The sequence below is a fragment of the Ambystoma mexicanum genome, chromosome 5p, assembly GCF_040938575.1.
Source record: "Ambystoma mexicanum isolate Mex_15411 chromosome 5p, UKY_AmexF1_1, whole genome shotgun sequence".
In the NCBI taxonomy this organism is placed as follows: domain Eukaryota; kingdom Metazoa; phylum Chordata; class Amphibia; order Caudata; family Ambystomatidae; genus Ambystoma; species Ambystoma mexicanum.
The window spans coordinates 1,155,766,126-1,155,792,259 of record NC_090930.1 but is presented as its reverse complement, the minus strand read 5'-3'; the positions used below and the strand labels follow the sequence as shown (position 1 = coordinate 1,155,792,259).

Genomic DNA, 26,134 nt, shown 5'->3' with positions numbered 1-26,134 from the left:
TTTTTTAAGAAGTACCAAAAGAAATTGCACATGGTGTACAACATGAAAACAAAGAATGCACCTGCCAAAATTACAAACCTATACTACTGTACTTCAGTGGTGAAGCTGGTTCTGGCAAAACATTCTTAATCAAAATCATCAGTAAATTCCTTCAACAATTGACAAACAACAAACTGTCAGCTATTGTCACTGCCCCCCACAGGCTTAGCTGCCTACAACATAGGTGGTGTTACTTTACACCGATTACTACTCCTGCCAGTGGAACACCAAAACAAATTAGACTATTACAAACTTTCTACAGAAGCTGCAATGGAACTACGCAGAGTATTAAAACAAATGAAAATGCTACTAATAGATGAAGTGAGCATGGTCTCCAACCTAATGTTGGCTTTGATTCACCTCAGATTACAAGAAGTACTCAAAACAAACTACGAAGAGCTCTTTGGAGGAAAACACATTATTGTTTTCGGAGATCTTCTTCAATTGACAACAGTGAAAGGTGAGCCTATTTTTAAAACCTTAGGACACAAATTCTGCCGTAAAACTGTTGGCAGCATTGGAAATGTCAACCTTTGGCAACATTTCCAATACAGAGAATTAACAGAAAACATGCGGTAATCTGCAGATCTCACTTATGCCAATATCTTAAAAAGTATTAGAGTTGGTATATTATCTCAAGAAGCACAAGCAATATTGAAATCCCGGCACATTCATGCACTTTATGGCGATAATGCATGTGCTACGGATGCATTATCCGTAGCACATGCATTATCGCTATGGCGATAATGCATGTGCTACGGATGTTAGGGAACAATGAATTCCACCAGGGGGCGCAGAAGCTCGGGAGCCTGACCTGTCGTCTCCCCTCATCAGGCTGACAGAAACCGTGTCAATTGCAGTATTTACTACAATTTCTCCACCAAACCTCTATGTTTCTCAGTCTTAATGCTGGGGGCACCAACGGACAAAATTTCTTCAACAATCGGACCCTCCATGCACCTCATCTCTCTGATGCAGCCTCCTCCTCAGTGAGTCTTCCCACGCTCCCCTACGCTGCCACAATCACCAAAGACTGTCCCACCCTGCCTCCACCGCCACCGGATCAAGGCGGCCTCACACACCCGGGACTCGCAGTCTTGTCTGCTGCTTCCTGAGGATCTTAAGGCGTTGCTTCAGCGGACCCGGCGCGGTGCCGCGCTCCCACAAGGCCTCCTCGCTTCACCACCATCTACTGCGTCTCATCTGGAGGCGCCCTGCGAACTGAGGCAGTCGAGCAGTGGGCTCCTGCAACGCTGCTGCTGTGCCGGACTCGCCGAGGTACAGTGTCCCGACGATCCCTCCTCCAACTGCCCCCATCCAGCCCGTCTCACCTAGAGCTTCCCTAGGGGCCGAGGCAGCTGGCAGCTTGGGTCCACGAAGAGCAAAGAGTTGCTGCAACGCTTCACTCACCATGGTGCCGTGTCTCCCCAGCAGATAGAGTGGCCTCCTTCTGCCACCCTCCTCCGGCGCAACGCGCACAGCGCGGCTCTGCTGGCTGAGGCAGCAGTGAGCCTCACTGCCGCGGCCGTGCCCACCGGACCGGCACCCAAGCTGTGGACCTCCCCACAGGGACTCATCCCAACAACCCCTCCTCCAACCGCCCCCACCTTCCTCTGGCGCAGATGGGGTCCCGCAGGCTGAGGCAGCAGTGAGCCTCGCTGCTACGGCAGTGCCATCTGGACCGGCACCCAAGCTGTGCGCCTCCCCACCAGGACTCATCCCGACGACCCCTCCTCCAACCGCCCCCATCCAGCCAGTCTCACCTGGTGCTGCACTACGGGCTGAGGCAGCTGGCAGCTCTCGGTCCGCGGAGCCGTGTTGAAGTTAGAGAGGCCTCCTCCCACCACCACCTTCTGGCACAGCACGCACAGTGCGGCCCTGCAGGCTGAGGCAGCAGTGTGCATCACTGCCTCGGCTGCACCCGCTGGACCAGCACCCAAGCTGCCGGCCACCTCCACACGGACCAGTGAAGCACCCGCCTCTTCAAGACCTCCCGGAGCCGTATCCTTCCATCAATCTCTCCCTGAAGAGAGCCGTAACGCTAGCACCTTCCACTGGCAGCGAGACACTCCAGCCTACCCCTCCCCTCCAGCCCTTATCTCTGCTCCCTGTTCAACCCACTCCTGCAGAAACTGCCTTCTCCAGCGCTCAGCCGCCACAGCCCTCAACACCTGGCACCCGCGTCACCCTGCAGAGGCCATATCTACCACTGATCTGCAGTACCTAACTTCTTCCCCACTGTCACTCTCACCAGGCGCCCTGTCTTTACAAGGCCTCCAACCACCACCACCATCCGGAACTTCACTCTGCAGAGGCCGTGCCTGCTGCTGACACTGCAGCACTGGACATCTCTCCTGTCATCCTCACCGGGCGCCAAGTCTTGACAAGGCCTCCATCCAATACCACCTTCCGGCGCATCATACTTGGCGCGCCCCTTAGGCTGAGGCAGCTCGATACTCCACAGCCGTGGTTGCGCCTACCGGAGCATCATCCTAACTACGGGCTACCCCCATTGGACCCAGGGATTCACCTGCCCCTACCAGTGCCTCCTACCAGCACCTACTCGCCACCAGTGACTACTCCAGGGCCCAGTAGTCACATCCCCCAGACCCTGATATCTGTGGGGGCCCTGCTGAGGCTGTGCCTACTACTGACACTGCAGCCCTGACCCACTTTCCCTGCCACCTCTTCAGCCTCTGACTATCCCTACTTAGCCTGCTGTACCCCCCTCACCTGTAGCCGTACTGCCCTCACACCCCTCTAACTGCATCTGCTCCACCAGCGCTTCACCCCACCTCCTCCCTTGGACCGCCTACACTGTGGCAAACCATCTAGCGACCCAACCTACCTGCTCTACTGGTTACGAGTGACGGTACCCTGCCATGCTCCCCACCCTCTCTACTGCCTCATCCTCCCCACCCTCTCACCCACCCCCTACCTTCCTGCTCCCTACACTTCCTCCAATCGTCGCTAATCTGACCACCAGTTATCACCCTCATCCTACTCTTGTCATGCACACTTTCTGCCCTTCCCTCCTTCGACCACCCTCCCCCACCCTCTCCCTCTTCCTCTCCCTCATCCCCCTCCTTTTCCTCCCACCCATCCTCATGCCCACCCCCTCTAACCTCCCTACATGCCCACCTCTCCCCCCCACCCCATCCCTTCTCGCTCCAAACTCGTCCCTCTCCCCACTGTCCATCCCTCCAGTACCATGAACATTGCCCTCTGGAATGCCCGTTCCATCTGCAATAAAGCCACTGCGGCTCTTGACCTTTTCTTCCGACTCAACCTCCACTTCCTCTGCATCACTGAGACCTGGATCCCCCCTTCAACTCCACTGTTCCTGCATCTCTCTCCACCCCTTCTTCCTCCTTCTCTCACATCCCTCGCCCCTCTGGTCGCGGAGGCGGCATCGGCCTCCTCTTTCACCCTAAATGCCTCTCCTCATCTCCCACCATTCCTCTTCCCACCTTCTCCTCCTTCGAATTTCTCTATAAATCCTTTACTCACCCCCACGCTATCTCCTTCTTAATCATCTACAGACCCCCTGACCCCTCTCTTCCTTCTATGATGACCTCATTTCTCCCTCCCCTACTCCTCTCTCTATCCTTGGCGATTTCAACCTCCCTCTCTCTACCTCATCTCATCCCTCCCCTCTCCTCTCCTTACTCGACTCCTGCCTCCTCTCTCCACTTCCAACCCCCCCCCACTCACTCCTCTGGCTCCACTCTCGATCTCATCTTCCTCTCATCTCACTCTTCCTCCGCTGTTTCGTCCCTCCCTAACTATCTCTCTGATCACACCCTTCTCTCCTTCTCCCTTACCCCTCCTTCCTCCTCTCTGTCCTCCCCACTCCCTCATCCCCCTCCTTCTCACGTCGCGATCTTCGCAATTTCAACCCTTCTCTCTTCCTCGACTCCTGCACCTCCTCCCCCCCTCTTCTCTTCACTCTCCACCGACGACGCCCTTTCCTCCCTGTCCTCCTCTATATCCTCCAGTCTTGACCAACTTTATCCTCTCACTTCCTTCTCACCCTCTCGCAAACCTTCCCAACCTTGGCTCTCCTCTCACCTTCAGTCAATGTGTCGCCTCCTCAGTCGCCTTGAAAGACGCTGGCTCAAATCACTGTCTCTTGCTAATCAATCCTCATACTTCTCTTATCACTCTCTCTATGACTCCTGCCTTACATCCGCCAAGCGCTCCTTCTACTCTAACCTCCTCCACTCACAAGCTTCTCACCCCCGCCGTATCTTCCAGACCCTCTCTCGTCTTCTCTCCGCTCCCACTTCTGACCCTTCAACGAACTCCCCCCTCCCTCCCTCTGACTTTGCCAACTTCTTCTCTTCCAAAATTCTCTCTCTCTTCGCCAGACCATCCTCACCTCTCCTTCTTTTCCCCCTCCCCGCCTCCCCTCCCTTCCCACCTCTGTTATTATGTCCACTTTCTCTCCTATCACCCCAGCCTGTGTCTCCCATCTCCTGTCCAAAACTCGCCCCACTGCTGCCCCCTCTGATCCTATCCCCACCTCCCTCATCCCCAAACTCTACCCCCTCCTTATCCCCTACCTAACCGCCTTCTTTAACATCTGTCTCTCCTCTGCCTCCTTTCCTTCAGCTTTCAAACACACCACCATCATCCCTATCCTGAAAAAGCCCTCTGCTAACCCTCTTCTCACCTCCAACTTCCGACCAATCTCCCTTCTCCCCTTCATCTCTAAGCTCCTTGAGCGCTTAGCATACTCTCAACTCTCATCTTTCGCCTCCTCCCACTCCCTCCTCCCCCCCTCTCAGTCTGGACTCCGCCCTAAACACTCCACTGAGACTGCCCTCACTCACGTACTTAATTCCCTCCTCTCTGGTCGCTACGCCAAACAATCCTCACTTCTAATCCTCCTTGACCTCTGTGCTGCTTTCGACACTGTCGACCACCCCTTACTTCTCAGCACTCTGTCCTCCTTTGGCTTCAAAGGCACTGTCCTCTCCTGGCTCTCCTCTTACCTCTCCAACCGATCTTTCACGGTCTCCTGGGGTGGCCGTACCTCAGACAGCCTCCCCCTGAGCTACGGAGTCCCTCAGGGTTCCATACGTGGACCCTTTCTCTTCTCTCTCTATACCTCCCTTCTCGCCCCTGTCATCTCTTCCTTCGGGATCTCTCACCACTTCTACACCGATGGCACCCAACTGTTCCACTCCTTCTCTTCCTTCACTGCTGACCTCCACCACACTCTTTCTTCCTGCCTCATGGCCATAAAAAACTGGATGTCTACCCACTTTCTTTCCCTCAACACTGACAAGACGGAAGTACTTTTCTTCCCTCCTAACACTTCCTCCCCATCCCCCCCTTTCATCTACTTTCCCCCTTCCAATCTCCCCATCTCGTACCACGCCTGCAATCTTGGCCTCCACCTGGACTCCTCTCTTTCCTTTTCTAACCATATCTCCCTAACCTCTCGCGCCTGTCAGGACCACCTGTTCAATATCCGCAAGATCCGCTCTTCCCTCACCTTCCATGCTTTTAAACTCCTAATTTCCTCCCTTATTTTCTCCCGCCTCTTCTACTGCTCCTCTCTTCTTTTTGGTCTCCCCGCCTCTCACCTGACTCCCCTAAAATCCATCTACCACTCCTCCATCCGTACACTGTCTTCTCGGTCCTCGTGACTCTATCTCTGCCTCTCTCTCTCAACGCAGCTGGCTTCCCTTCCTCTCACAACTGAAATTTCAATTCCTCTGTCTTGTCTACAAATCTCTCCATGACCCCCTATCTCTCTTCCATCCTCTCATTTACCATCCCTCCTGTTCTCTCCTGTCCGCTGATCTCTACCTTCTCACAGTACCCCCTGCCCCTTGCGCCGCCTCGCGCTTCTGCTCCTTCCAACTCCTGGCCCCCTCCACTGGAATTCTCTACCTCTCTCCATCCGCTCCTCCACCTACTCATCCTTCTGCTCCAAACTGAAATCCCTTCTTCTCCACTCCCCTCCCTGACCCTCTCCTTACCCCCCTCTCCCTTCCCAAACCCTACCCCCCTCCACTCACCTCCCCCTCCTCCCACTAACCTCACTGGACACTGCCACCTAGAGGGCAAGAGGCCACCTGGGACGTCCCCCCTGCTCCCCCCGTCTCCCACCCGGCTAGCATCGATCCTGATTCTCAAACCCTCTACCTTCCCCCTCCCCCCCTCTCCTTCCTCCTCCCCTCCCCATGAGTAAATTGTTCCATATACTGTACTTCTGGTTTGTTTCACGTTTGTAATAAGCTTCTCAAAATGTTGTATCTTGTTGTTTATCTGTAAAGCGCTTTGGCATAAAGCGCTATATAAATTCAATAAACATAAACATAAACATAAACAATTAGCCCACAAAAATGTCAATTGTATGGCCTTAATGCCAACTCTTGCAAGCTGTTTCAAATTCAATGAAACAATGTTAAAAAAAGAAATGCAACCAATAATTGAAATTAGCGCCACAGACAAACTAGACATACATGGTATGACACTACCCTTGTGTGAACGGTATTACCGCATTTCGCCGACCTATTTTTCAACGTGGGACTTTTCATCGTCAGAATTTTCATCGCCAAAAACCCAGTTTTTTCATTTTTTATTTTGGGGGTTGTTTTGTAGGGGTTGGGGTATGATTATAATAGTAAGGGGGTTTCTGGTGGGGGGCCCTAATAAAAAAAGAAAACAGGGTTTTTGGCGATGAAAATTCTGACGATGAAAAGTTCCACGTTGAAAAATAGGTTGGCGAAATAACGTAGAACCGTGTGAACAAGCCACAACAAGAATAAATAGTTTAGAAAATTCAAAATCTCCAACACAGCTGGATTGGAAAAAATATTAAAATTATCCTTAAATTGCAGAGTAATGCTTAAACGTAATCTTGACGTGGATCAAGGACTAGTTAATGGAGCACTGGGTACAGTTGTTGGCTTTCAACCATACCCATGTGACAACAACATTCAATTTGTCAATATTCTCTTTGACAAACTTTCAGAAATGAAAAGGATAGGACGCTCAACAGCTCGATTCCTTCTCTTTAAAGACATGTATGTACGCAGAGAACAATTTTCTCTAACTCTTGCATACGCAGTCACCATTCATAAATCACAAGGTCTTACCCTAGGCAAAGCATTGATAGACATTGGTAACACAGTCTTTAAAGAAGGCATGAGCTACGTAGCACTATCACGGTTACGTACACTTGACGGTCTATTTCTAATCAACTTTGATGCAAGTAAAGTAAACGCTGATATTCCTTGCATTTTAGAATACAATAGACTTCGTTCACTATACACCCCCATCTAAAAACATATCCTGTTCCACAAAAAGTAAAATGTTCTGAAAGAAAACTAAATCAAACAGAAATGCAACAGGATGTAACTGCAAATCCTCCAAAGCAAATGTAAAAAACTAATACTTCATCAAGTACCACAAACAAAAAAGAAACTATTAGGGAAAGTAAACCAGGTACTTCTTCAAAAAAGGAAGACAAACTCCAAAAAAAGCACTCAGATACAGAACTACCTGGTCCATTTAAAATTTCAAATGTAATTGGTGTAAGTTGCTACGCAAATGTAGCAATGAATATTCTATTTCAATTACCACCAATTGTTGACAACATTTACTTACACAGTACAGACCAATTGTGTTTGCAAATGTTAGTACTTCATAGAAACGCAACAAACAATCCTGACAACACGTATAGTGTTTATGGAATAAGACAACAATAGGACTACTGTGCTGGAATGGTGAAATTCACTATAAACTCACAGGAAGATCCACAAGAATTTCTAATGTACTTACTACAAGTACTGGAAAACAAAAACATACCTATAAATGAAATCTTCCAGATTTCTTACATGTGGAAACATACATGCACTCTCTGCATCAATGTGACACAAGAACACATCCCCAATGAGCGCTTTGTGTATGTATCAATACCTAATTGTGAATCCGTTCCATTTCAGCAACTTGTACATAATGCAAACCATGGTAGATTATGTACTACCTGCAATTTGGATAATCGCTCCACCTTACTAATACAAACTCATAGTAAATACGTAATACTAATGCTTCTACGTTACAATGCAGATGGTACCAAAAACAACTGCAAGCTGACTGGATTCACACATGGTCAAGTATCACTTGGTAAGAAAACCTTCAAAACAATAGGTATAATCTACCACACAGGAGCCACAACCAATGCAGGTCACTATACTGCATATATAAAAAAAATGTGGATGGTTCGATTGTAATGATAGTACCATTACCCTAAAGCAGAGATTACCTGCAAATCTTACGAATGCTTATTTAATCTTCTTAAAACCAAAATTTATTAACTAAACTGTACTTAAACATTAACAAAACTTCTATTAAAAAACTATAAACTGTTAAAATATGCCAACAGCTATCTAAGTGCCCCAAGAATCTACAACAACTAAACAGATAAATGAATAACACTAAATTATATCATAAAATAGACAGTTACAATACGCCAACTGGTATCTAACTGCGCCAAGATTTTAAAATAACCAAACAGATAAATCAATACCACTTAATTATAAAAAAAATAGACAGTTAGAATATGCCAACAGGTATCTAACTGGCCCAAGATTCTACAACAACTAAACAGATAAATGAATACCACTGAATTATATAAAAAAATAAACAGTTAGAATACGCCAACTGGTATCTAACTACCCCAAGATTCTCAATAACCAAACAAATAAATCAATACCACTACATTATAACAAAAAATAGACAGAATACACCAACTGGTATCTAACTACACCAAGATTTTACAATATCCAAACAGATAAATCAATACCACTTCATTATAACAAAAAATAGACATTTACAATATGTCAACAGATATCTAACTGCTCCAAAAATCTGCAACAAGCTAACATATAGAACATTGGCTAGAAACAACAAGTGAACACTGAAAACAAACAAACAAATAGACTGTAGCATAACAAAAAAAAATGTTTTAATCCAACATGGATTTTTTTTCCAACAGACCCAATGATTTTAGCAACAAACACAGAAACTGAGCAATTTGCACAGTACACTGGTTTGTAATCTACTAAATATGAGGGTAAAAAAAATGTTGATTATTCCATGTTATAAGTCGTTACAAAATACCAATACTAACATGATCTTTTCTTTTATTACAGAAATTAACAAGTAATACATGTACTCCAGTTACTAAACCAAACAGTAAATATATGATAATAAGTATAACCATTGCAGCAAACCAGACCCATAGTGACTTATAACTTCACTATTTATAAATTTGGTCTTTATCATACACCCAAGACTCTAGGCCCTGGCCGCAACCACAGCAGCATACCACACCCATAATAGCTTATAACTTTGCTGCTTATAAATTTGATCTCGTCCATGCACCCAAGAATGGATAAGCCACTATGGGTGTGCTATGCTGCAGTGTTTGTGGCCAGGGCATAGAGTCTTGGGTGCATGGCCATATGGCCATGCTCCAAAAACTCTATGCCCTGGCCACAACCACCACAGCATATCACACCCATAGAGTCAAACATTTTAACTAAGCCATATGGGCACTTTTAATGTCCGCAAACATGACGAGTGTTCTTAGAACAGTTTCAACTTGCCTGCGAACAGTACAGACAGATATAGCGTCCTCAGGACACACCTATTTTGTTTATTTATGAACATCCCAGGACACTTGATGTGTTCTTAGAACAGTTCCAACTTGCCTACGAACAGTACGTACAGGTATAGCATCCTCAGGACACCCCCATTTTGTTTATTTACGGACATCCCAGTACACATGTTCTTAGAACAATTTCAACTTGCCTACGGACAATATGGACAGCATCCTGAGGACACACCCGTTTAATTTATTTACGAACATTTCAGGACACCGCAACCACCGCAGCATACCACACCCATAATAGCTTATAACTTTGGTGCTTATAAATGTGATCTTCTCCATGCACCCAAGACTGGATAAGCCACTATGGGTGTGCTATGCTGCGGTGTTTGTGGCCAGGGCATAGAGTCTTGGGTGCATGCCCATATGGCCATGCTCCAAAGACTCTATGCCCTGGCCACAACCACCATAGCATATCACACCCATAGAGTCAAACATTTTAATTGTGCCATATGGGCACTTTTAATGTCTGCGGATATGACGAGTGTTCTTAGAACAGTTTCAACTTGCCTGCGAACAGTATGGACAGGTATAACATCCTCAGGACACCTCCATCTTCTTTATTTACGAACATCCCAGGACACATGTTCTTAGAACAATTTCAACTTGCCTACGGACAATACGGATAGCATCTTCAGGACACACCCATTTCATTTATTTACGAACATTTAAGGACACTGTGTGTGTTCTTAGGACAGTTTCAGCTAGCTTGCGAACAATTCGGACATTTCTTGCATCCTCAGAACACCCCCATTTTGTTTATTTACGAACATCCCTGGACACTTGATGTGTTCCTAGAACAATTTCAACTTGCCTACGAACAGTACGGACAGGTATAGCGTACTCAGGACACCCCCATTTTGTTTATTTACGAACATCCCTCGACACATATTCTTAGAACAGTTTCAATTTGCCTGCAAACAATACAGACAGTCATAGCATTCTCAGGACACACCCATTCCCTTTATTTGTAAACATTTCAGGACACCGCGTGCGTTCTTAGAACAGTTTCAGCTTGCTTGCGAACAATTCGGACAGTTCTAGCGTCCTCAGAACACCCCCATTTTGTTTATTTATGAACATCCCAGTACACTTGATGTGTTCTTAGAACAGTTTCAACTTCCCTACGAACCATACGGACAGGCTTAGTGTCCTCAGAACACCCCATTTCCTTTATTTATGAACATTTCAGGACACCCGTATTGTCCGCGGTCAGAACGAACACAACAGGGGTGCCTGCCACCTAAATAAATACAACATTTAACCCATCTCTTACTCCCCCACCCTCCCCAAACAGTTTTACACACCAAAACACTTTACTAAATTGTATTTTTCCACCAAGTTTCACCGTGCTGTCCACGGACGTCTGCGAATCCAAGATGGCGGGCGTTTCCAAAAATCTGACGCACTTCACGCTCTTCACCGTCCAATCAGCGAACACGTTGTATGTCCGTGGACATGACGCAAGCTGATTGGCCAATCAGGACACTCCATGGAACGAAAAGGGAAGTGTGTCCGCGGACGGAACATAGATATCACTCATTTTTTGTGACCTACTTTTTGGTCATTTTTTTAAAAACTACTGGACGGATTTTCACAAAATTTGCAAAAGCACGCTTTCGGGACCAAGCCGCTGCTCCTGATCCAAATTTGGTGCAAATCCATCCACTGGTTTCGCCTGTAGGCGTGAGCAAAGTTTTTTCCCCATTCAGTCTATGGGAAAAAAGACGTTTTGGGACACCCCCCTATAACTTTGCCCCCCCTGAACCAAACCTCACCAAACTATGGAGAGTGACCCATATACTTTTTTTTGCAAAGTTTGGTGAGGATACGTCCTGGGGAAGCGGAGTTATAAGCCACCCAAAAAGGGCTCTTCCTATGGAAACAGCAACTTAACCATAACTACACAGCCACTACTGTGGCTGTGTAATATATGTATATAAAACACACCACAATAGAATCCCTCCTGCCTTCATCTTTTACCACATTCGATGGTCTACGTACATTCGCTATTCAGCTTGAGTCCCGCTGCATCGACTCTCCCACAATCGACCAGGAATTTCATTAAAGGGGGACCTGCCAACCGAATCTTGAACATGTGTTCTTTTACACTGCGCTCTACACAGGAAACTCCACCATTGTCTGACTAATGTAGGAGCAGGCGATATTCTGGGGTCTGCTTCTGAGCATAGATCTCGGTTGTTAGACCATAGTAGTTGTACATTGATTGTAATCTATTTTTGGGCAGTTTCGTGTACTCTAGTGGAGGGGTTTGAGTGTTTTTTCAATAATTTTTTTGACCAACTTGTGCTATTGAGATGGGTTTCTCTTGTGTTTTTGTAGCTTCTGACCCTGTTTTCCTGTGCTGGTCTGCATGTAGAGTGTACAGTCCCTGGGGTGTAGTCCTTTGTTTGTTTCTGGCTTTCTCCCAGACCCACCCTCCCCTCTTGCAATTGGCTGGAATAGTCAGGTGTGTCTCTGCCTTGGTCCCAGCAGCCATTTTCCCCTTTCCTTCTGGACTGCAATCTCGAAGGATCTGTCAGGGATACCACTTGGGAAGCAACTTTAGGGGCTGGTTGATGCTCAGTGAGTAGTTGTGTATTGATTGTAATCCATTTGTGGGCTGTTTCATGAACTCTAGTGGAGGGGTTTGAGTGTTTTTTCCAAAAGATTTTGACCAACTTGTGCTATTGTGATGGATTTCTCTTGTGTTTTTGAAGCTTCTGGCCTTTTTTTTGTGCTGGCCTGCATGTAGAGTGTGCAGTCCCTGGGGTGTAGTCCTTTGTTTGTGTCTAGCTTTCTCCCACTCCTGCCCTCCACCTCCCGTCCCCACCCCTCCCACCTCCCCTGATTGGTACGTCCACCTGGTCATAACTGACCTTCCCATGGCAGCCCTCTGCCCATGCAGCCCCTGCGGCTAAGGGCCCCAAGGCAAAGGCCGGCTGCCACAGAGGCAGCTCCAGATCGTGTCTGCAGGTGTCAACAGGGGAGGCCAGAGGCCAGTCGTCAACCAGCAGCAACCATCAAGGTAGGTGTGGCCTGGGTGTGGAGTAGAGCAATCACTCTACTCCTGAAGCCCTGCCACGCTACCTGCCCTTAGACCATAGCAGACCAGGACATTAATGCTAACCTGCTTAACAACTAGATAGAATTGTGAACATTAGCCTGCGTCGCATCGAGATAGGATTGTAAATGTTAGCAAGTTCCACACTTACAGCTATGAATGTTAGCAAGTGCCACATTTAGATAGCATTGTGAACATTAGTCTGCATTGCATCTAGATAGGATTGTAAATGTTAGCAAGTACCACAATTAGAACTGTGAATGTAAACAAGTGCCACACTTAGCAGTGTGAATGTTAGCAAGTGCCACACTTAGATAGAATTGTGAATGTTAGAAAGTACCACATTTAGATAGAATTGTGAACATTAGACTGCATCGCATCTAGATAGGATTATAAATGTTAGCAAGTGCCACACTTACAACTGTGAATGTTGCAAGTGCCACACTTACAACTATGAATGTTAGCACATGCCACACTTAGATAGCATTGTGAACATTAGTCTGCATTGCATCTAGATAGGATTGTAAATGTTAGCAAGTACCACAATTAGAACTGTGAATGTAAACAAGTGCCACACTTAGCAGTGTGAATGTTAGCAAGTGCCACACTTAGATAGAATTGTTAATGTTAGAAAGTACAACATTTATATAGAATTGTGAACATTAGACTGCATCGCATCTAGATAGGATTATAAATGTTAGCAAGTGCCACACTTACAACTATGAATGTTAGCAAGTGCCACACTTAGATAGAATTGTGAATGTTAGCAAGTGCCACATTTAGAACTGTGAATATTAGCACGTGCCACAATTAGATAGCATTGTGAACATTAGCCTGTGTCGCATCACGATAAGATTGTAATGTTAGCAAGTGCCACAGTTAGAACTGTGAATGTTAGCAAGTGCCACACTTACAACTATGAATGTTAGCAAGTGCCACAGTTATGCCACACTTAGAACTGTGAATATTAGCATGTGCCATATTCAGATTGCATTGTGAATGTTAGCAATTACCACTAATTAGAACTGTGAATGTAAACAAGTGCCACACTTAGCAGTGTGAATGTTAGCAAGTGCCACAGTTAGATAGAATTGTGAATGTTAGAAAGTACCACACTTAGATAGAACTGTGAGCATTAGCCTGCACCGGACCCAGACACAATTGTGAATGATAGCAAGTACCACATTTAGTTAGAATTGTGAACATTAGCCGGTGTCACATCTGGATAGGATTGTAAATGTTAGCAAGTTCCACACTTGGATAGAATTGTGAATGTTAGCAAGTGCCACACTAAGATAGAATTGTGAACATTAGCATGTGTCAAATCTAGACAGAATTGCGAATGTTAGCCATTGCCACATCTAGACTGCATTGGGAATATTACAAATGCCACATTTAGATAGAATCGTGAATGCTAGCTTGCTTCGCATTTAGACAGGATTTTAAAGGTGGGCCAGTGCCACATTTGGATATAATTATGAATATTGGCGTGTGTCATATATCGACAGGATTGTGAATATTAGCCAGTGCTGGATCTAGATAGAAATGCAGAGATATTCATGTGCCACATCTAGAAAGAACATGGAAATTCAGCACATATCACTTCTATATAGCAAGGCCAATAACCAACCCACTAATAATTTCACCCCTCTGCATACACCTCTCAAACTCTAACCAAACACAACCCTAAAGCACAACAAACCGCACAAACTTCACTGCACCGCAACAACAAAACTAACCACACATAGCTTCGCACAACAGCACACAACGGCTACCGACCGGAAAGCACCCCCAAGCTCAGCGAACGGTGTTAACCGAAGTGAAGTTGCTAACAGCACATCACTGCTCTCTTGCACTCATCCCGCTCATTCCCACTAACTCGCCCCCACCCCCTTTCCTTTTCAGATCCGCCAGAATACCAGGAGACCACTCCGGTGGTGATAGTGTGCGGTACAAATATCCTTTCACATTAACATTAATATTAACATTAACAACCGTCCTCTGCTACCAAATGTGCACTGGCACTTTGAAGCATCTTCTATGTGCTAGATGGAATTACCAGTAAATATCTTAGACCAAATAACCAGACAGATCCAAGGAAGATGGTAAAATACTAAAATACTGATTTAATCTCAATGAAAGAAAGCAGGGAGATATAAGAGCTATCAAAATAGATGCATGCATATTCACACTTTATCTTGTTTTTACAGAGTTAATATACTTTTACATACGTCATTTATGATGTCATCCTACGTGGCATTTGCAAAACCTATTAACGGGATAGATTGGATTAGGGGAATATGTCTGTTTATAGAATTATACATGGGTTAATATCTCATTGGCTGCCCCTTGTCTGTAGGACTTCTACATACGTAATATATTGATTATAGCAGAGAATATGGCAGCAAATTGGTAAATGCAACATTAAATGTAAATGTGCATTGCAGGCTTTATGATTGGTTGGCACCCCCATCCAACCTTGGACTTTCCCTTGTTTAGCAGCACGTGAGTGAAAACGAAACTTAGGTGCTTGAGAAGCGTCAATTAATTACTTGTTTTCCCGATAAGTCCATCATATGTCATCAAACTGATCCTTAGCCAAGGTCTTCTGTTTGTAGTTGACCTCGTAGTCTGCTCACTGTCCTGGAACATTCAAGTGAGTATGAGCAGACCACTCTCTCCATCTGGGCTATAATGAATAGACCTTGTTGTCAACTTCTGAGTCACGTGTTAGGAGACCACGATTGTGTCCATTTCAGGCTCTCATTCACCATTTGAATTGATTAAACAGGGTGCCATTACCCTTTTTGGCCTTTAGAGACTTGCTCGCTCCACTTCACATAGGCTTTTGCCCTCATGATTGTTCAACACTTGGCACTTGCAGATGTCCTGGTCTCTCCTAATCTTAGCAAAACTATGTTTTATGCACACAGTCTTTTCATTCGACTCCCTTTGTGTCTTGCACCCATCTCTCGAAATAGCCTCCTTGATCCAAGCCAAGGTAATCCCTTATTCAGCACACGAAAACAGCTTCTTCATCAGTTCTTCAATTTGCAATCTTAGGCTCGTCTTTTGAGGTAGCAGGGTTGATTCTTAACACAGGCCATCATCCATTTTCTTCCAAAGGACATTGTAAACATTGTGTAAATACCTGTTTTTAGCAAGCTTCTATGTATCTTTTCTACCTTGCATTACAGCGTATTTACAGTTATTGGTCAGCACGTTACTTCATCTGCTCATATTCAAAATGACTTTGTCTTTAGGTACATGTTTCAGTCAGTGCATCTGTTATATTGTCAGTTTTAAGTATTTTCATTTAATTTCGGCATAGGTAATGATGTCATAAACTAGGTTTATGACATCATTACTTAGAGTTTGTCTATATTACCAATAGCCGTGTTCTGGAATCTTGGCAGTGGACATCCTTCCTGGTGGCATCCTTCTTCTGCCTCTACGTGAGGGTATATTCTGAATGGCTGCCTGAGTGCATATCACCTTTCATACACTCGATGCAGTATAGGAATGTTGCATGGATTCATGCATGAGTTCCCAATTGTAGCTCTTTGTCTGCTGCGCCAATAGGACGGTGGTGAGGGGGCGGGGACCAGAGGAGAGGCATCCACCTGCTCCTCTCCAGTGATATAACAGCTGAACAAGCACATGTAGACTTTGTAGAGGAGGAAAGAACTTTGGAAATGTTAAGCCATGTGCCCCTACAGTGCAAGATAACAAAGGAGATTCGACAAGGAATTTTGCAGCTTTGTTTGTGATGCTAAACCTGTTCTTCTGAGGCTTTTTAGGTCTGGTTGATGATTGGAAATCAGATTTCTTTAATTTTACAATTGGTGGCACTCGTGTGTAAGATCTTGGCCGTCTTTACTAAGTCAGATGTACTGTGTATGAAATGAGTAAATATTCAGGTAGTATATGTATTTTTATTATCATTAATTTCTATGTTCTACTTTTATATGTATTTGTGTAGCTCATATGAAATGTGTGAGATGATTGAATTGCGATAAGTTTATTTTAAACTGAAACGCAATAAAAAAACTCAGCAGAGGACGGAATACATGGCAATACAATGCAGCATTCATTGTCCCACCACATCAACTTTTTGTGAGGAATAATGTCATTGGCCACTCGCCATGAATCAGAAGTACAGCTCTTAATAAGAGAATCAGACTTCTTCAAATGTTCAACCAGGACGAGGAGACGTGGTGAGACATGCCATGTGGTTGGAGCTTGTGACCGCGCAGGCGTTGCTGATACATCGATACGTGCATCGCTGTTTCATGAAGGGAGGCACGCTGGGATGTCAGAGTGCATGCGCCTGTTTCCCAGGTGTCTGGTCTACCACACCACAGGGTAGGAACAGGAGAAAGATCAAGGGGGACATGTGCCTGCAAATATGTCTATGTCCCTCATCGATATAATCATTTATTTGCACCTTTCCACCTCTGAAACGGGGTGGAAATATAAAAATGACCTAAACAGAGATCTGGGGCCTGATTTACAAAGCGATTTTCAATTGAATTTGGCCACTGAAAAAACGCTTTTGTAAATCAGGCCATGATCTTTAAGGGCTGTATTTAACAATGCGCAAGTGGACCCAAAATTGTTGGATGCCGGACCACAGTCCTCTACTGATGTGGGTGCAGGGTGCCCACGCATGTGTGAGGGTTGAGTTTGGATATGCATGGCGGGCTGGCTTCTCTGCACTGGCAGCTAGACGCCCCGCCCCTCCATGGGATTCAGGAGACTTGTCTGCAGGGAAGTGGGGGTGCAGAATGCCAGGGGTCCTCACATTCTCCTCCTGAATCTTTTAGTGGCTTGGCCCTGTAAGCTCCGTCCTTGAATCTTATGAGCCACCTATTACACATAAGAACACCTTAAATTCTAAGGTGTTGTACATTGACCAATCTAATGGTTACGGTCACCCCAGTAGCGACTGTAAGGGGTAGACAATTAACAGACAGTGGATTGTCAACACACCTTTAGCAAACCTAGAACAGGGGTTGTTTTAAGGTGCTACCTACCAAAAGCGTTACTGTACACCAGGGTTTAAATTTTTGTTGTACTGCTTTGCTTAGATTTGTATAGGCAGGAGCTTTCCTTTGGGTGTATAGGTGACACCTAGGCAGGTTTGTGAAAGTTTTTTTCTGTATTTTATTTAAAACTGATTTAGAACTTTTATTGTGTTTTTTTTAAACCAAAGTGCACTAAGTTTTACATTCTTTTTAGATATGTTGACTTTTAAGAATACTATGGGCCTCATTCCGAGTATGGCGGTAAGGGATAGCGGCCACCGGTAACGAGACCGGTGGCGATAATCCCTTACCGCCATACTCTGAGTTCCCTTTGCGCCCTCGCCCTTAACGCCTGCTTTGAGCAGGTGTTAAAGTCGAGGGCGCAAAGGGGCCTCCAAGCCAATAACGGTGACTGTAATGAACGGTCACCGTTATTTGCATCTTCCCCATTCCCATTGAGCCCTATGGGGGCTAATTTGGGAATGGGGAAGAGCCTTGGTGAATGGGGAATTACCGCCCCGCCAACCTTGGAATGGGGCGGTAATTCCGCCATCCACCAAGGCGCTGCCGGTCCGGGTACGGCGTCAACCAAGGCGTTAATAGCGCCATTGGTTAGCGCCGTACTCGGAATGAGGCCCTATGTGCTATGTTTTTTCCTTAATAAAATTGTATTTTATTTGATTCTTAAAACCCTTTACGCGGTCTTTATTTGGTCCACGGACCGTGTGTGGGAATGGGGTAGAGTTTGGAGAATAAGTAGAAGAGAAAGACGGTTTGTTCCCTTTTGTTGAATATTGTCTATAAGGCTTTGAAAGGAGTTTGGGACAAACGTCTATAAATAACTCCATTGTTCTCTCTTAGTTAGTTGTTGCCACCTATTACACCCAGATGCAGAGCCGGTGTCCACTGGACAATCCATCAAGGCAGGGAGCTTTTCAGAGAGACCGCCTTATGTTGCTGCAATTGGTTCCACTGACGAAGAAGCAGCAGATCCCTGTGCTTGTTCTAACTCAAGAAAAAGCAACTATGCCCCGACGGGGCTAACTGTATGAAGCAGGGGATACACCCGGAAATCTGTGACTAACTGGATTCCAAGCCATTTCCAACTGCCTCTGTTAATTCCCCCCTGGCATTGGTCAGAGGCCAAATGCGATTCAGTTTGCTGACTGCCCCGGTCTCAGAATTGTTATTACACGGAGAAAATGTGGCAGGTCTCTGATATACATAATATGACGGTACAGGCCAAGTGCCCCCTGTTCTTGTCCATACATACTTCCCAACAACTGATCTAGACACCTGGTGATAAATATAGTTTTTGTGTGTGCTCTCATTGAAGACCTGCTCCGATTAACCAGATTTCAGGAAATATGTAACTAGGACCACAATGATAAGTGGTAAAAAAGTGGCAGGATGGGGCTACTACAACGTTTACTGCACCTCCAATTTTAGAGTTTCAGTACTAAAACTCAGGAAAATCCACCTGGTTTTGTGTGGAGGGAACTTCCTCTCTACAAAACCATTACCACGTGCAGTAACGCCGCCTGCGGTGATATTGCATTTCCTTAATGGTGCCCTATGGGACTCCAAAATAGGGAATAATCAACGGGTCTGCCTGGTGCAAAGTCACGTTTCAGCAGTGCAAAGTCACCTTGAACCGTGCACTAAATTTCATGAATCAGGCCCTGAATCATATACCTCAAGATACTGCATGCTTCCAGCGGGCACTAAGAGTAATTCCCTTTGGTGGTATTAACAGAAAAATGCCACCAAACTCATATTGAGGCCCTAAGGAGGCTGTTATTGCTGTAGGGAAAAAAAATGCATGATCTACGATTGCAGAGAGATATGCACAACAGACTCTGGGTACGTTCCCATTTCAGGAGGAATACATTTCAAGTGAAACGCACCAATCACACCTACGGCACCCTACATTGTGGCAAATGTTCTCTCAATAGCACTAGCCAACTGAGCCAGACACATACATGACCATTTGCCATTCCAGGCAAAACATTTCTGCTATTGGATAAGTGAACTACCATTAAAAACCAACCTGAAATAGGATGAACGCAGCTCCTGAGATCTAGGAGAACCTGGCACTACGCAGCTCCTTTTACAAACAACGGGGAATATCTATCAGAAATGTAAAACCCATGGCAGGACCAAGTCAGCCCTACATCCTTCTGAGTTTGATAACCTGAATACCATTGAATGGTTTAGTAATTTAATAATAGCACCTGTTATCACAGGTCTCTGAAACGCGAGGATTCCGTCAGGAAGCGTTCTACGGGAACTCATATCAGTATTGGTGTTATTATTATGATACATCGATCCACTATTATTTACTGCAAGCACTGTTGCATACTTGAGTATGCACACTGGAACTGATCTCCATTTTCCCGCCAAAAGTGCCGTTCATTTGGAGAACGTTGAAGTAAAAACGGGACATCCGCCGCAACACGTTACATTGCCGTTGTACAAAAACACGTTCTGTCAATGCATATTTGCACATGGGCACTGCTTTCCCTAGTCCTAGGCTTTGCCCTGCTGCAAAATTGAATTGCTATGGTGCCACGTGCTCCAAGTTCAACGTTTCTGTAATGCTACCTTCGGTGTTTCGTTTGTAATGCATCTTTTTAATGCCTGGGATCAATATGGCTGCGTCACGTTGCACTCACACCACGTGGCCCGAGGTTCGCATGAAAGAACAGAGTAGCTTTGTATTTCACACGCGCTTATTATATTCCCAGTCCTCTTATCATTACCGAATAGAAATGCGCAGCACATTTTCAGATCATGTTTTCCGGCTTAACTGCAAACTGCGCTCTCGAGCGTTCCTGTTTCGCAAGCGGGCCAAGAAGGATAGCAAAGAAGCGGGGAACTGTGCTCATCAAGAAAGGTGGGCGCCTGGCCAAACGCTGTCACTTTTACCGAACTCTAGGGGGTTAATGTCGCGTGTTGGCTGAATTCCCACATCACCGCTTCCTTACCCCTCAGATCCTGTTTGGACATAGTAGAGGTAAGAGGGGATTTCTGCGCCTACCCCTAAATGTGCGAGAAAACCAAGTCCTCCAAATACTGCACTCCGCTCCCGTTTTAAAACCCCCAAACCCTCCTCCCCACGGGGTTTATTGCCCCTCTGCCTGTCAACGGGGCGACTGCCATGTTGGAAGGAATTAGATATAACACTTTACATCGGTACGTTTTATTTCCAGTGTGCAGTGCAGTGCCTGTAAATGGCCTTAATCGCCCTTGCCGTTAATGCTGAGCTGTGCTACGCATTTTCCAAACACATGAATGTACAGGGAGCGGGTCTCGTTGAAAGTTGATGTACATTATAGAAAAAAGGTGGCTTGTACGTTTAATGTTTTGGGGACACTTCTAATTAATTGCCTGTCACCCCCTGAGTTTTTGGGGGGGAGGGCTGGGGGTGTTTACAACAAAGCTCCAGTTTGCGCCACATACCCAGAGCCGACTGATCGCACTTTCCAGGGTGTGTGCGTCTTTGAGATTTAACAGCAAAAAACAACCCCTGTATGTGCAGTATTTTACTTAATAATGATGGAAGATGTCATGGGAGCCGAACGTCGGCTTTGCAGCATCAGGCTCTTAGAACTTTGACCACACAGCTGCTGTGACGTTATGGCGGACTGCTACTGTTCAAGGAGAGTGAACATGTAAAATTTACATTGTAAATAGTCTGTAAACTGCGTCGGCTACGATCCTAGCGGGCTCCAGCATGTCCGCAGGTTGACGAAGTGTGTCCCCCACCTGGCATTAAAGAAAAAATATATAACAGATTAACCATACAATGAAAAAACCTGCAAACTGGGATTAGTGATTAGAAGTAAACACACGCACCAACAAGCATACCCAATCGAGTGATAGACGGGTGAAACAGAAGAGAAAGGGTGAGAGAGTGATTGTGAGAAGAGCCGGCCTTAGGGCAGTGCGCGCCGATGGGAGGTGGGGGCGGTCTTCACGGTGGCCACCTAGATGGCCGCCCGGGGCAACCTACCATTAGACCCCACCATGCCAGCTCAGGGGAGTCTTTCAACTTGGCTCAGTGAGTGCATTTAATAACAATAGGGCGCTTGCTGTGCCTATTGAAAAAATGTGGCACTTCCCCACCCCTCGCCGCATGACTAGGGGCGCGCGGTGGATGACGTGGACGCCACATTTTTGATTTGCTACTCGGAGCTCTGTGGCTTCTAAGGCCGGCCCTGATTGTGAGTGACATTTGGTATGTGATTTGATTCTCACAATCTCCCCAGGCCCATTTGCAAAGTCTCAAAAACTATGATGGGATCCTGCTGGTCTTCAACTTGTGACTCTCCAGATGTTTTGGGGACTACAACTACCATCTGGCCTAGCCAGTATAGTCAATGGTCAGGGATCATGGAAATTGGGGTTAGAAACATCTGGAGAGCCGCAGGTTGTGTCCTGAGATGTGTGCCTCCTAGCATAGACTCTCAGACAGCAGTGTTTCAATGTTTCATTCTGGTGTTTCCATTATGCTTTGGGGTTTTGGGATATGAATTTGTTTCCCAGAATGCAGTCTTTCAAATGGTTTCCTTCTTGCACTGAACCTTTTCCCTCTGAGCGCTGTGTTTAATGTTTCCTTTCCTTAGTATGATTTTCCAAAAAAGGGGAGTAAGCCTCCAACTCCCAAGATCCGTCTTTAATTTCACTTCAGTACTCACGTGTGAATCTTGGTTTCCTTCACTTGCCTGACCTCTCATAGCTGGGTCTAACATGTTGGTCGTTCAGTTGCACGCTGTGTTGCTCAGGCCTCTGGTGTTCCCTCAGCGTATCTAATCATAGCATCGAATGCCAAAGCATTGAATGCCTTACCATCTAAAAAAATCATTAAAAAAATGCATCCAATGCAGTTTTTTTAAGGTAAAGGGTTTATTTTAATTGTATTGGGTTTTTAAAGGTTAAAAAAGGGGGGTTGGCAGGGACCCCCCATTAAAAAGAAAATGAAAAAAATGCATTCGATGTTTTTTTTCTTCTCAACCCTTTTGTTTAGATGGTAAGGCATTCAATGCTTTGGCATTCGATGCTATGACTATAAACCGTTCCTCAGCCTTCACTCTTGCTCTGATGTCTCACTGAAACATCTTTGGTTCGCAAGTCATTTCACATGCTCCGTCGTCTCCCTCACGCGTCTCCTGTTTAAAAGCTCCATCCTCAATTCTGTTTCCTCAGCATCGCAGGGGTCACGTCTTTCTCTGGGTTGGGCCTCATTGCCACCCATGTATCTTTCTTGTGTTGTATACCCCTCTTATGACTCTTGTTTTTTGGGACATCTACTCTTCCTTTCAGGACTTCTCCTTGTTTCGGTCTCCCTTTCGCTTCTTTCACTGATCATCTTGTCCTCACTCTTCAGCTCTGGTTCTATGTTGAACATCCACCAGCTGCCAGCTTCAGGGTTTCCCCAATGAAGTCTTTTTGTCCCCCATCTGGTCTCTGTCCATCTGACCATCGTTCTTCTCCCACTGCTGCCAGAATCCACCTCCTCCTTCCTGTGTAATCCTTCTTCGTATCCATGGGGGGACAGATCCCTATTCATGGACAGCCATCAGTCTGTTTTCTTCAGATGTATGACTTTACTTCACCTGCATTCACTTTGACACTTTTCCTCTCCATTCATTTACATCTCCAGTCTTTCACTTCTAGCATTCACACCACCATTACAGGGGGAGACCCACTGTAACCCCATTCTTTTCTACCCAATGATCTTCCCACTGCCACACCTTGACCCCAACCCTATCTGTAGGCTCACCTTAACCACACCCATTGCAGCCTACACAATGTGAAGATGCAGACAAAGTAAAGGCACAAAGAAGTAAATGCATAAAAAAGTATATGTCTGGGGAAATGAATCTAGACAAGTTTAGGGCAGACAAAGCTTTCTGGGAGAAGAAAAGGGGGATGCCATTTTCTTCCAGCTTAGTTCTCTATCTGTGATTGTTTTAGTGGTACTTTGAACAGGCGCACATCTCCCACATTCTTGTGGCACGTACGGTAGCAGTACAGGGACGTCATTTGGGGGTCACCAGGGGTCGCAAGTGCAACCCCAGCGGTCTCCCTTGCTATCCCTAAAAAAGAAAATATTTTTTTTCTTTTTTCTTTTTTTAATATTTTTTAATGGAAGCTCCTGGGCTGTGACCAGCACCATGTAACTCTATGTTTCTGTGGTGTCTGGCTTTCTTGATTAGGCCTCTTAAAAAAAGAACAAGGGGTTCCACAAGTGTAACACTCGAGCAGTGGCTCTAAACAAGAAAAAATAGGAATAACAAATAGTCTTTCTGGAATTCTATGCAATAATTGCTAAACTCATTAAAATTTTATTTTAGGAACACTTCAGGGGGTGAGTCACTGATTTAGTCTGGTTTTGTATGTTCTTAAAACACCTCAAATTCACAATGCAGACAAAAACTTTATGTATTTTGCTTCTCGCAAGATGCAGTTATAGCATGTTTATTTTCTGCTGTTGTCTCTGTTACGATCATCACAAGACATTCCATCTCGGTGTCCTCAGCGACTTGACAAAATCCTTGTGCCTAAAAGCTTGTGTACAGTGTAGAAATGTTAGACCATAGCACATCAAGTGGACCTTGATTTCATTGTGCTGCAATTAATGCTTTGTTGCAATTTGTCTATCTTTCCTATCTCCATGGCATGCTGTTCAAGATGTTTGTTTGCATGTATGAGGTAAAGAGTGCCCAAAGTCCTGGATGTGTGTGTGCGCGCTGCTTTTCCTGCGCTATTCTAAATTCTTTAATACGCAGTTATGAACCCTCCCAATGGTATGTATTTTGCCAACCTCTGAAGCCTGAAAAATAGAACCATGCAGGCTTGACATGTGGCCAACATTGCACTAGACCTTCAGATGAACTGGCCTGCTGTTAAATCTGTTACCAGTTTATTAACAGTTTATTGATATCCACTACAGAGTGTAATATGCTTTCTGACTTTGAGTACATTCAGACATATAATTCAGACATTTAATTGCTCATTTTACTGTAGCTGGTGAGATAGCTGTAGCTGGTAAAATAGCTCAGTGGGTTGAGCAGTCGCAGCTGCGATGTGTGTGTGATATTCAGGTTGCAGGTTTGAATCCCACCAAGGCCAACTCAGCCTTTCATCCTTCTGAGGTCTATACATGAGTACCAACACAGGTTGGATGTTATTGTATTTATATTTGTTCTATATAAAGTGCTTAAGTGTAAGTGCTATATAATAACACATCATTATAATTTGGTAATATGGGCCTATCCACACTGATATTAATGATACATATGTTGATTCACTCTTGTATAAAATCTATATCACATTACAATGATATTGTAACCATATTTATCGTAGTGTACTTAGGAACAATGCTATGTGATGCCACTTCCTGTTTTGTCAAGAGATGAAAGATTGTGTTCCATCGCTTCCCGTAATGTCACTTCGGGATGGAGACAAATTACATCACTTCCTGTGATGTCATCAGAGGTCGAGGGTCATGTGATTTCACTTCCGCTACCCCTGGTATTTTGGTGAAATGACATCCCTGTAGCAGTAGTAATTTTATTTATTAAATACAAATCACCAGCAAAGCTTGCTTCAAGGAAATGAAAAAATAAATCATACAACACAATAGCCAAATTCAAACATTGCAACAAGGCCAGATACCTTTGCCATAAGGCCATCTTACGCATCAACCACCTCACATGTGGTCACAAGGTGTAATACACAAGTGTCATACATGCCAACATGCTCCACTCCATTTGGGAAAAGCGAGTCCATTCTTAATTTTAACTTTGCTTTCTGTGACATGTAGTCCTGGATTTCCCCATTATACACTACAAGTCTCAGAAAGCAAAGTTAAAACCAGCACTGGACTAGCATCTCCCAAATGCAATGGGGCTTGATGGCATGCATCAATGCAATTAATCTTCTTTCAGTTTCTTGGCGTGATGTAGAATGAAACACCCACATTCAGGGCCTGATTCATGGAAGTGTTTTATAATGGTGCAATCCCATAGGAAAATGTTCTGTGAATCAGGCCCTCATGCGCAAAGACCTGACCCTAACCCTGACGTGCGCTGCCCTCAATCAGCAGAAGTGAAAACTGGCCACTGAACTTAACACCTTAGAGTGTGGTTAAGAGTAATCACAGGTGCATGTTCAATGTGCCTTGCTCCAAAGAGCAAATAGAAAAACCTTAGAACTGTTTGCTTATTTTTATTTCCCATTTTTTATGTAATACCAAAAATACAAATCTTATTTTTTCATTTCCAACACTTGTTACTCTTCAATAAT

At 45.1% G+C, this 26,134-nt stretch overlaps 1 protein-coding gene across 5 annotated transcripts in view; it reads left to right on the top strand.

Annotated features, from left to right (window-relative positions):
- Positions 1 to 26,134, top strand: part of LOC138481476 (Y+L amino acid transporter 2-like) — a 703,293-nt gene that overhangs the window by 237,427 nt on the left and 439,732 nt on the right. Inside the window, exon 1 of one of the 5 annotated variants that reach the window (XM_069613640.1) lies at positions 20,675 to 20,837. The exons of the other annotated variants lie outside the window; for them this stretch is intronic. The gene's annotated coding sequence lies outside the window, so the exon portion shown is untranslated. Of the gene's footprint in view, positions 1 to 20,674; positions 20,838 to 26,134 lie in introns of those variants that run through there. 5 annotated transcript variants of the gene reach the window in all.